The sequence below is a fragment of the Poecilia latipinna genome, unplaced genomic scaffold, assembly GCF_001443285.1.
Source record: "Poecilia latipinna isolate Pla-1442-1.1 unplaced genomic scaffold, P_latipinna-1.0 Scaffold714, whole genome shotgun sequence".
Classification (NCBI taxonomy): Eukaryota; Metazoa; Chordata; class Actinopteri; order Cyprinodontiformes; family Poeciliidae; genus Poecilia; species Poecilia latipinna.
Window position 1 is genome coordinate 16,638 of NW_015113330.1, and position 11,588 is coordinate 28,225.

Sequence of the window (11,588 nt, forward strand, 5' to 3'; positions counted from 1 at the left end):
CTTCCCAAATTAACTCGTCCAAAGCTGCTGTCAGCAGCCTTCTTTGAGCTTCATCCTATCAGTTTGGTCGTCAGCCGAGCAGAACAGACCCTGTTTTTATCTGCCGCCCTCCTCCTCTTTCTCCTCCTTCTCCTCCTCCTCCTCCAGCTCAGCTGAACAGAGTTTGGGCGCTGCACTCTTTTCTTTTGTTGTTGAACGCAGCCCTTACAGTCCGCTCCCTCCCTCCCTCTCTTTCCTTTTTTTTCCACCCATCCTCCCATCGCTCACTCACTCACTCCGTTTCATCCAGGGTGACGCCAGTCCCTCTCACCCCGCCCCGTTCAACTCAGTCCGCTGCGTTCATTTCATTCCTGCTCCCATTCCGCGCATATTTCGCATCCTTGGAGAGACGCTGCGCATTTTACGCACTCAGCGCGCCCCGATCCTTCATCAAGGCGAAGCCGAGGGCGGACTCCGGAGTTGGTCGAGCGCTTCCCGGTTCCGCGGCGGCTCCGATCCGTTGGGAAAGTGTGGGAATTAAAGGAGAAAAGCGGCGTTTGGATCGAGGTAAGTTCCCGAGGAGGAGTCCCCCCCTCAACCCTCCCACCTTCCTCTCCCTCCACTTCATCCCCTCCACCACCTCCTCCTCTTCAGCAAGCGCGTCTCAAATCCCCCGGACGTTTCGCGTGTTTCTAAAAAAAAAAAAAAAAAAAAAAAAAAAAAAATAAAAAAATAGAGCAGTTTGAGCCAAATGGGAAGAAACATCTCAACATGTGGATGCTAAACAAGTCTAACAAGCTGATTATTCCTGAACCGCGTAGAGCTTCACAGCGGCTGTCGCTTCCACTCCAGTTTTATTATTTCCCCTTTTTCCCTTTTCGACACCGAGACCCACCTCCAAAAAAAAAAAAAAAATTAAATAAAAAATCTCGCTCTTTTGACACTTTCTTTTTTTTTTTTTTCCTTTTCCCACCTCTTCTGGTACGTTTCATACGGTAGAGCTGAGCCTGTGGGTGTCCGTAAATGGAGCAGCGTGTTGGAGAAGAGAAGCTTTCCGCTCGCAGAGCTGGGAGGCAGCTTAACAAAGCTGGGAGTGAATGGGGGACTTGTTGCATCGGCGGGGTTTTCTCTCTCCCTACACAGCCAGGCAGGCAGGCAGGCCCCAGTCAGGGAAACAGGCCACAGGCTGATAACAGCTAGTGTTTACCCAGTGGACACAGCACATCATCTGCTTCACGAAAACACACCAACATACAGGCTTTTGAAATCAGAGAGGGAAAGAAACCCCTCAGATTTTTATTTTTTTTGTTCATGCTGACACAGCTTCACTCTGCTGTGTAACATGTTGCTGATCCATATTTTTAATTTTTTTTTGTCTTGTTTTCCTTTCTGTCATTATCAGCGTTGGTGGAGACTTTTCTCAGAACATCTTTTAAAGCCCTCTTCACTCTTGTGTTTTAAATATTGATTAAAGGGCTGCTCTCAGCCCCTTTTATAGCCTGAGATCTGTGGCAGCGCAGGCCAAACCACAATGTAATTATTGGAGGAAAATTACAGCCCTTAAGGATGAAACAGGGCAGATGCACTTCTTCTGGAACAGTAAGCCGTTTGTCAGATGTTTGGGAGGTGTGTGTGTGTGTGTGTGTGTGTGTGTGTGTGTGTGTGTGTGTGTATGTGTGGAATAAAAAAAAAGGAAGAAAAGTCAGAGAAGAAGAGTTGGTGCTTGTTTGTTTTTTTTGTGGTGTTAACTTAGTGGTAATGAGGAGGTGTAAGCTGGGTAAACAGACTAAATCCATGTTGTTTTGAAATGCTGAAAAAGGTGCAGACTTATTGAACTGCGATATTTCAGTCACAGAAATGAATTATGCAAGTTGTTTTTGTAAATAAAAAAAAGAGAAAGGATAATAATTTTCTGTCTGATACTGATTTAAAACAAAATATTGATGATGTGATCTGACAGTTTTATGCTTGATAAGTTCTGATGCGCAATAGGAAAACATCAAACTGTGCAGAGGTCGTCACCAATCGATGCCGATTTCCAGACTTCTTTGAGGTCATGCCTTACAATTTTGAACTGTCCCAATTTTCTTTCTCTTCTATGATTTAGAAATGTTTTCAAGTGCCTCGATCGATATAGTTTTCAACCCGACAGTACTGGGCTACATATGAACGTAAAAATACTCGCATTATCTGAACTATTTTTCCTTGATCCGCTTTTATATTGGTCATTGATTAAAGGTCAAACACTGGAAAGTCACTTTAATTTTATACTTTTGCCTTAAAAATGCATCAAAGCTGAGAACTGCTGCCATTTTCTGCTCAGTGAAAGCATCATCCCGAAGCCCGTCCACTTTGAGTACAACAATAAACTTCATTAACATTTGCTTTTGTTCATAACTGGAGATAATCTTGATTCCTTCAGTTTCTGTTGGATTCAGATCAAAAACTCTGAAACATGTTTTCATTTTTATTAAGTGAGTTGCTTCTGAAACTTTTCAAATGAACTCTGAACCATCAGAATGTGATACCTATGTTGTAGCACGGTGGTGGTATGTCATGCTTCGTGATGCTCTTCCATCACAGCATGGAAGTTTAGAGGTAAATATTTTTGAGCTGAACTCAGAAATCTGTACAGATCGGGAAAAAGTCTGATTGATGTGTGTGTGTGGAAGAAATGTACGGGTGTAAGTTGAGAGAAGTGATTTGTGTGGCAAAATATTTTTTTTTAATTTCAGTTAAAAATATCAAATTGATCAGTTTTTAAACTGCAGTATTTTTGTTTTAGGAAGAAAAAAAAATAGGGCTTATTTGCGACAATAAATACTCAAATTATCCAGAGATGGACATGAAACAATTTTTCTGTCAGATAGTAAATTCCAGTTTTCTGGAATCAGAGCGTTGCCTATTCTAATTCCAATTTTGATATAGTCCATTATTAAAATGGGGATTATGAAGGAAAAAGCCTCCACTGGATTCCTTGACACAAGTAATATTTTTGAATATTACTTGTGTCAAGAAATTAAAATATAATTTTGGCTACAGATTTATTTATTTTTGTTTAAAAGAAAGTGAGTATTGTGGGAGGGCATTTAGTTCCTAGACTGTTTTTTTTTTGTTGCTTTTTTTAAATTGAGATGCACCAGTCCACCAACATGACATTGGAATTTGCCAATGGATGTGATAGGTGATGGACTGGTCATATACTTTAAAAGAAAAAAGATGTTTTTTCTTCTAATTTATTAAGTGAAGCAACTACAATATGCCATAAATTCGGTTAAATTCAGTTAATAGATGCACCAACCAACAGCATGTGTCACATAACCCCCCCCCAAAAAAAACAATCAGACAAAGGTTTAGAACATATGCTTTGATGAATAAATGAAGTAATTCATTATTATCTCCATCAAGAAACTTTTGACACATATTTCTAAATCTGTTCAAGTTTTCGACTCTTCTTGGTTGGTGGCATTTCTTGAAGAAGAAAAAAAAATACTCACAGGTTTTGTTTCTTTTCTTTTTTTTTTTGTCAATAAATGAAAAGCTGTGACTATCCTGAAAGTGTAACAGATAAAGCAGAAGGCGTTTGTGTGTCTGTCATTGTGTTTAAGCCTGCTTTGTCAGTCACTCTGGGCAAACAGTCTCCACTTTCCTCCCCCACCGCCCCTCTCTCCCCCCCCCTCAGTGCCTCTCCTTCTCCTCTCCAGTTCGTTGACATCTGTTTTGAGAGCTCCATGCACCTGTAGAGATCGAGGAAGTGTGTGTGTATGTGTGTGTGTGTGTGTGTGTGTGTGTGTGTATGTTGAGGACAGAGAAAGAGAGGGAGAGAGGGAAAGAGGGAGGGAGGTGCAAAATGCAAATCCGTGGATTTGTTCTGGGTCCGAGCAACGCAGACCGACTGACTAACGACCATTTGGTGTGTGTGTGTGGTGTGTGTGCGTGCGTGTACACTTGTGTGTTTGCCTCTTGCCGTCCAGGCCCCTATTGTTGCAGCAGCAGCAGCAACAGGCGTCGCTGGCCGAGGACGCACCATATGTTCTCTGTGTGCTTTAGTCACAAACCGCTCACGTTTATGTGTGTGTTCATCTCTTCCACCAATGCTGCTGCAATATGGTGGAGTTTGGAGCCGACGGGCGGCTCACAGCCGCCTCCTCCTCCTCCTCCTTGTTGTCTCATCTGTCGTCTCATTTCTCGGCACAAAATCCGGCACACAGATTTTTTTTTTCTTATGGGCCGGGATTAAGGAGGGAAATCTTCCCGGCACGAAATGAAGTCTTGTGACGTTGCGCTTTGTTTTAATTCTGATTATCTTTTTTTTATTTTTCTCAGCAGAATGTTTTGAGGGCGTTGCATCTAGTCAATGGGATGAATCAACAGGTGATACTCTAAATCCCGTCGGCAGCCAATTAGAGATTTTCCCTTTTTATCCTTGCTTTACCCTCTGCCCTTAAAGCGCTCCTCAGATTTTAACACTCGGCAGGAGACACCAGGATAAATTTATTCCGGCGTATCAAAAAAAAAAACAAAAAAAAACTGAAAGCAGGGTGTTAAGGTGGGGCGAGAATCTGAGTTCCAGTGTAATGAAATTTGGGGAGCGGAGCCGGTTTATTAGAGCAACAATGCTGAGTGTTTTTGTGTTTGGGGGCGAAGCAGTTAGGTGGGGTAAGGGAGGTTGAAGCAGGGGAGGGGGCAGGCTTTGTTTAGAGGACTGGGGGAACAATGGGCATCCTCCTGGGTGGGGTGTGGGAGTGTGCGGGGATGGGTGGGGGGGTAGGATTTGGAGGGGTGCTGCTGGTTTCTGGCTGCAGGAGGCCAGTAGATCCAGTGCTGGCTTGTCTGACCAGCTGGACGCCCTCCTCACTTTCACGTTCATAGTACTGCAGAGCAGGTTCATAAAAAAGTTTTAAAGAGTTTGGGTTTCAAACTGTTCTCTCTATCTGTTTAAGTCTTTTTAATAAACCACGACAGGAAGTACCGGAGTGGTCACACTTTTCTGTGGTCGGTGTAGCACCTCCCCCACCTGTTGCTGCAGACTGCCAGCTGGTTGAAAGAAGGCTCCAACATGTTATGTGCTGCTGTATATATCAAAAATGATAATAAAAAAAAAAAAAAAAATGACTTCTTAGTTTGATGCCTTGAAATCTGGACTCTGTGTCTTTAAGTGGCTCCTACTCTTTCTGAGTAGGAGCCACTACTCGAGAGTTTGACTGAGGAGTAGTTCGTAAGATAAGCTCAGCAGACCGGCAGCTCCGCCAGGTATTTGCTAATCGCTGATGACGCTAGTCTGAAGGAGCTGAGTTGGTGAGTCGGGGCTTGTCGACTGCCTGAGCTAATCTATAGCAAGCAAAACTACACAAAGCCATATGACATTCTGAATTAGCACTTGAAAACTATACTGCTAATTGTAACGTGCTTAATCTTGAATATTTTTAGGTAGGTATTTAAAAAGTGACAAAAACCAAAGCCTTACCAAAGAAAGTTTAGTTCTGCCATTCTTGGTGTTAAAATCTCTTTCAATCAAATGCCATAAACTTCCTGGAGTTTTCCTCCCACACCTGTTGCTGCACACTGCTGCTCCGCTGGCTGAAAGAAGGCCCCATGCACTTTTCCCTCACTGCGGCCTTACTGGACATAATGGCCAGTAGGTAATGCAGACACCTTCAAAAATTTATTTTCATTGGTACCTCTGATCAGTTTTATGACATAGTTTCTCAGTCAGAAGAAGTAATAAACCAACTTTTGTTTTTTTCTAAAATTAGGTAGCTTTTATCTTTTAACAGTTTTTAGTTGCAAATCTAGAGTGTTGTCCAGTGTGAGACAAGAAGGCTGCAGTGCATCAGAAAAGTGTGCTTCCACGTCTCACCTGCGGGTTGTAAATGTGGTCATTTGTCCTGGTCTGTGTGGGTCCATAGAGAGGTCAGCTCTGTGCAGGCGAACATTTTAACAGGAGAAAAAAAAAGGTAAACTACAGCTGTGATGAGAAGAAGGAAAACACACATAAAGCAGTATTGTGGGAGGAGATTTACCGTTAACCACAACAGACCTCTGAACCAGCAAATTCCTCCAGTTTTAAAGGATCCCTTTGATTAATTAACTTATTCCAGATATATATTTCTTAATGTTTTTTTTTATCTGCTGCTGGTGATGTTTATCATTGCAGATGAACAGTAAAATAGGACTCACATTACTCACAACTAAAACTTCTGATTATATTACTATGAGTAAGTAGCCATATTTACTGTCGGTTTTTCATGTATCTTCAATGTCTACATTTATTTCTATGACTAATGTGACGCTAAAAATGATAAAAATCAAATGTTCAGCTAGTTTAACCCTTTTTGTTAAATAATAATGACCAAAATAAGAGATGGAGGATGAGACAATATCCCATCCTTTCTGCCTTTCAGCTAAGTGGATGGATCCCACCCCCAACCTCACCACCACCTTACTCCATAGGAAGCCTGAATCAACCCTGGTGTTTCCTGAGCACAGCAGGAAGTGAACAGGAAGCCTTGATTCAGACTAATTCTTGTGTACTTTCCCGGCTGGAGGATTTGACATGATAAACACGGTGCCGAGAGGCACAACAGCTTCACTCTGCTCTCCGATACTCTCACAGCAGACCGAGGCTTCCCTGCTGCCGCCCGCTCACCGCCTCGGCTTTTGTGCAGGCGGCCACCGATTGCTCTCTGTTGGTTAACTTGATGCACGGTGGACATTTTGGCATCTTTGTCATTTCCCGGAGTTTCCCCTCGAATTGCTTCCTTGCAAGCCTGTCTTCTGTTGATGCCATTAGAGTTAGCAGCTGAGGATTGAGACAGGAAATGGAACAGAAAAAAAAAAGAAATGTGATCCTCCAGTAGAGGCAGCGGGACTGTTTAAATTTTAAGAGGAAGTAACGTGTTTAATCGTTCTTCATAAATAAAAAGGAGCTCTTAGCAATTGAATGTGCTTTTCCGGCCTTGCTGATGGCGCTAAAGCTCTGAGCTTATCAGTTTCTAAACTGGAGCTCCGGTGATTTTTTCATTTATTTATTTTTTAAAAGCACAAACACTACCGTTAAATGGTTGTTTATGATTAAACATAAGTCTTGGAACTAGTTTTACAAATAAGTTGGGAATGGTAGCTCTCCTCCAGGATGGCAGAAGAGCGGACGGATCCTGAGACATTTCCTTCTATTTTAAAATTGACCAAAGAACAAAAAGAAGAATAGGAAAAGTTATTTCATGATTGGGGAATGAAACGTACTGGAGGGAGGGAGCAACACAAAGTAATGGAACATAAATGATGAGTGAAGATGCAACAGATCACGTGAAAAACAGACTTTGATGCTGCTTAAAATGCAAAACAATGAGCCAGGGGCCAAATCAGCTGTGGCAGTAAACTATTAAAGAATCCACTTCTCTTGCAAACAGATGCTATTGATGTTTTTCAACAGAAAATATTTTAGTCTATCGAATTAGTGATGAGGACTCTGCCCGAGTTATGGAAGCTTGTTATCAAATCTTGGATACTTGCTCTTATATCTGTAAGAAATCTTTTCTTCCCTTTTCTGTTTGAAGGGCTGAGATTAGTGAACTTAATAAGCTGCTGTTGGACAGTCAGTAACAGTGTTTATTTTTAAAACTGACAATTAACCCAACCAGGTTAAATCTTCTCATTTAGCCTGACTTTTAGAAGGTATAAAATAATCAACTCTTTCTTCTGCTTGTTGTTGTTAAGCGACATCAGGTCGGGTTTTGTTTGTTTCAGGCGTCCCCTTTTCACTGTGAAAGCCCTGGGCAGAAAATTAATTTAATTCCAGTGATTCATTTTTGCTACTATCAGCTAATTCAACTTATTAAAAAAAAAAAAAAAGTTATTTTTTTTATTTCCACTAAATTAAAGAAGCAATTTTGACATTTTGTAAGAAATGTATCCATTATATTGTGTGCTCTCCTATTTGTTGGAAGACAGTACGCAGCAACAGGAGGAGCAGGGAAAACTTCAGTTACTCTGACACGTTCTCAGATTTTTCACCATTAAAAGGCCTTTCCTTGTTCCAACCCAAGTGCATCGTGGAAACACCCAAGATGTAGCTGCACCAGTTCAGCTTTTACAGGGTAAACACTTGCTGACTCAGCTCGTCTCAGAATAACATCACTTATATATAACTCATCTAAATGAAAGGAAATGACATCAGGCATGTGCCGCTGGCGTCATTTCAAAAGCATCATTTACTGACATCGGTCATTTGCATGTAGAGATTGAAATATCTTTTGACAGAGGTATGCTTTCTCAGCACAGCAAAAATAATTTGGATTATAAAATAATCTCTGTTTTGTGCATCAACGTGTCTTTCTTTTAGTCTTTCAGATTTTTACTAAACTGTAATCAAAGTGGAATGAAAAACATGGTGTTGGTTCTTGTGCTTACAAACGTTTCGATGCATTTAATTTACAGGATAAAAAATAAATAAAACTTGTCAGTATTTGACCCGTCGATCCCAATTTAGAGAAGTTTGATGGATAACCGACTAACTTGGATCACCGACCGATTGGTTATGGAGGCATAGTCTGCTTGGTTGTCTGTTCAGAGATGTGGTGGCGTGTGGAAAGGACAATATTAATAATAAGTGGAATTAAAATTCATTCAGTGCCGTTGTGTACTCCGCCGCTCTCCTGCATGTTTACAGGCCGAACAAGTCTCCGCGCTCCCCTGCCTCCTAACCTGCGTCCGTCTAAATAAAGCAACACCCAAGTTTTAATGGACCGCAGATGGAAAATACAGTTCAGGGGGCTAATTCACTTTGCACTCGTGTTTGTGTGTTTTGAGGAGAGTAGGAGCGAGCGGAGCCCGCGCGAGCTGCAGAGGATGTAATTGTGGTGAGAGATGGGGGAGATGGAGGTCACTGTACTCTTTTCAAGCTCGTGCAGCCGCACAATGCTTCTTTGCAAGGTGTTGGATAAGACTCATCCACGGACGCAACGCACATGCAGCACGTGTGTTTAGCCGTGGCACAATGCTCCCATGTTCACACTTATTAAATGGTGTTGGTATTGCTGCAACCTCCCTGGGCTTCTTGTTTTTTTCTTTTTTCTTTTTTTCTCTGACTTGTGTAGGATTTCATCCCGTGTGTGTGTGTGTGGGTGTGTGCGTGTGTGTGTGTGCGTGCGTGCGTGCGTGCGTGCGTGATGGTGCACATGTGACAACAACCATCCTTTTCCACCAGGAAGAAACTGGATAATGGCTTAGCCTTACTCAGCAAAAAAAAAAAAAAGAAAAATCAAAAACTGTCTGGAGAAGAATGACGGACAGCAGATAGAGGAGCTGCTGGCAAAAACCTTTTACCAACACTTTTCCACGAGGAAATAAGCACTTTGCTGTATCAGTGTGTAATCTGTGACGAATTACTAAGTGTGTGCATAAATGGTGACGCCTCTGAGAAGAAATGGTAAAATAATGAGAGACACATGCTGCGAATTACAGCCTCTTCACCACTCATAAAGCAACTCTCTCTGTCTATCTCAAGTGTGTATTAGCGCCTAAAGAGAATAAAATGAAGCTTTACTGGTTACTTCGCTGCAAAGCTTTCGCGGGAGCCCCATTGAGTTATTTTATCTTTATCTTTTTGTGTTTCTTTTTAATACGCAGAGGTTCGAACTAATCACCTATAGACTCTAAAAGACTTATTTTTCTCTCCGTATTGTCTAAGGATGAATTGATTCGAGGTGAATTCAGTAAAACTAGGTCCGTGTGACGATGGAATATGAATACAGGGATGTGCGTCAATGCCGAAACAAAAAAAACAAAAAAAAACAAAAAAACACTGAGGTGAGTTGCGTCAATATTTAGATGCAGAGATCTAATATACTTTTGCAGTGTTTCTGCTGGTCGTCCAGATGGAGTTGAAACCAGATAAATTTTATAAAAAGAACAACCAGTTGTTTTTTTGTTTTTGTTTTTGTTTTCTTTTTTGACAGTAATTCATATCTTTCCTGTTTTAGGTTAGCTGGGATTCTCAAAATGATTTCAATTTGCACATTACTCACAGAGGAATTAGGTTTTTACCAACCTGGACTGAAAGGCCAGTCAGTGAAGAAAAAGCCATTGCCTCAAAAGCAACATGAAAACACATTGCATTTGATAAATGCACACGAAAACAGTAGGAAGCTTTGAAAACCTGAGAATACCATCCCTACTGCTAAGTATGAAGCAGCTGCATCATGTCATGTGTTTCTGTTGGAGGGAATGATGCACTGCCCAGAATGTTGAAGTGGCAATGGGTGTTCAAAACAGACAATGGGGCTAAAAATGCTGTCAGATTAGTTAAAAAGTGGCTTAAGGAAAGCAAAGCTAGCTACACCAGTTCTGGGACTGAATTCCACCAAGCTACTATGTAAAGATCTTGAAGGGTGACCCAACAATATTTGACTCAACCATGCAGTTTACAAGGAAATACATGTAAACTTATGAACTACTGAGACGTTACAAAAAGGCTTTAAAAACTCTATTGCTTATTTTGACATTTAGCAAGTAGATTCAGCTTTGCTAATCCCTGTTGAAGTAAAACAGTTAAAGTGAGGGGGTAAAATGTTAGGAGTGTTTTAATGCGGTATGTCTAAATATCTGATTTCAGTGGTTTGTGTATTGAAAAGTAGCTTTCCACCTTCAGAACAGCAAACACTATTGGATATTAGAGTGATGATAACTTGAAGATTGCCCTTGAAACATTTCAGTAGGTTTGTACAGCTTTCTGAAAAGGCAATTGTTTTTTTTTTCCTTCTTTCCTGCTTTATGACCTCTGTTTGCATCAGAGCCCTGCACACATTTCCTACCCTGTGCTGTCATGTGTGAGTGGATCATAAGTGGATATCTCACAGAGGAGAGAATCTGGCTGAAAACTACTGACGGAGCTGCGCTAAAAGCACATGCAGAGGCAAGCAAGGACACGTGTCCTCAGCAGAACTCGTGTTGTTGGCCCTTTGACCCCTGTGCAGAAAGGCATTGACTCTAATGGATGTGATGCGCAGCAATACAAGGGAGGTTGCTGGCTGTTTTCCTCAGAGGCTGTAATGTCAGCTGATATTTGGTGATAATCAGATCAAAGAAGAAAAAAGTCATTTGAGATGCTGTGGGTTATCAATGTTGGAAGCAATGATTGCTCTACTACAAGTTAGAAATGCAAAAGGACTACTGTATTTTTCGGACTATAAGCCGCTACTTTTCCGACCCCCCAACGCTTTGAACCATGCAGCTTTTCTGTTGATTTTTCTTCAACCACCAGGGGGCTCTTTAGCAGGAAGTGAATCATTGGAAGTCAAAATTGGAAAGCAAAGAAGAAAGCGCTAATTTTCATTTAGAACAAGCACATGCTAGCAGCAGATGCTATGGATGAGATCAACAGCTCGGCGTGAACAAATCCATGGTTCAGCGTTGGAGACGCAGGGCTGCGTCCTTGTGGAAAACTGAGAGCGGTGGAGATACCAGCGGCTTACAGCCCGGTGGGGCTTATAGATGTACATTTCCAGTTTTTTTTTTTTTTTTTTTTTTTTTTTTTTTTGGGGGGGGGGTTTTGGGGGGGGGGGGGTTTTTTTCCGAAAAAAATTTTACACACCCCCCGCAAACTTTTT

The 11,588-nt window shown here is 41.6% G+C and overlaps 1 protein-coding gene across 1 annotated transcript in view; it reads left to right on the top strand.

Annotated features, from left to right (window-relative positions):
- Positions 1 to 223: 223 nt before the first annotated feature.
- Positions 224 to 11,588, top strand: part of LOC106955193 (transcriptional enhancer factor TEF-1-like) — a 53,393-nt gene continuing 42,028 nt past the window's right edge. The window contains exon 1 of the mRNA XM_015045218.1: positions 224 to 546. The gene's annotated coding sequence lies outside the window, so the exon portion shown is untranslated. The remainder of the gene's footprint in view (positions 547 to 11,588) is intronic.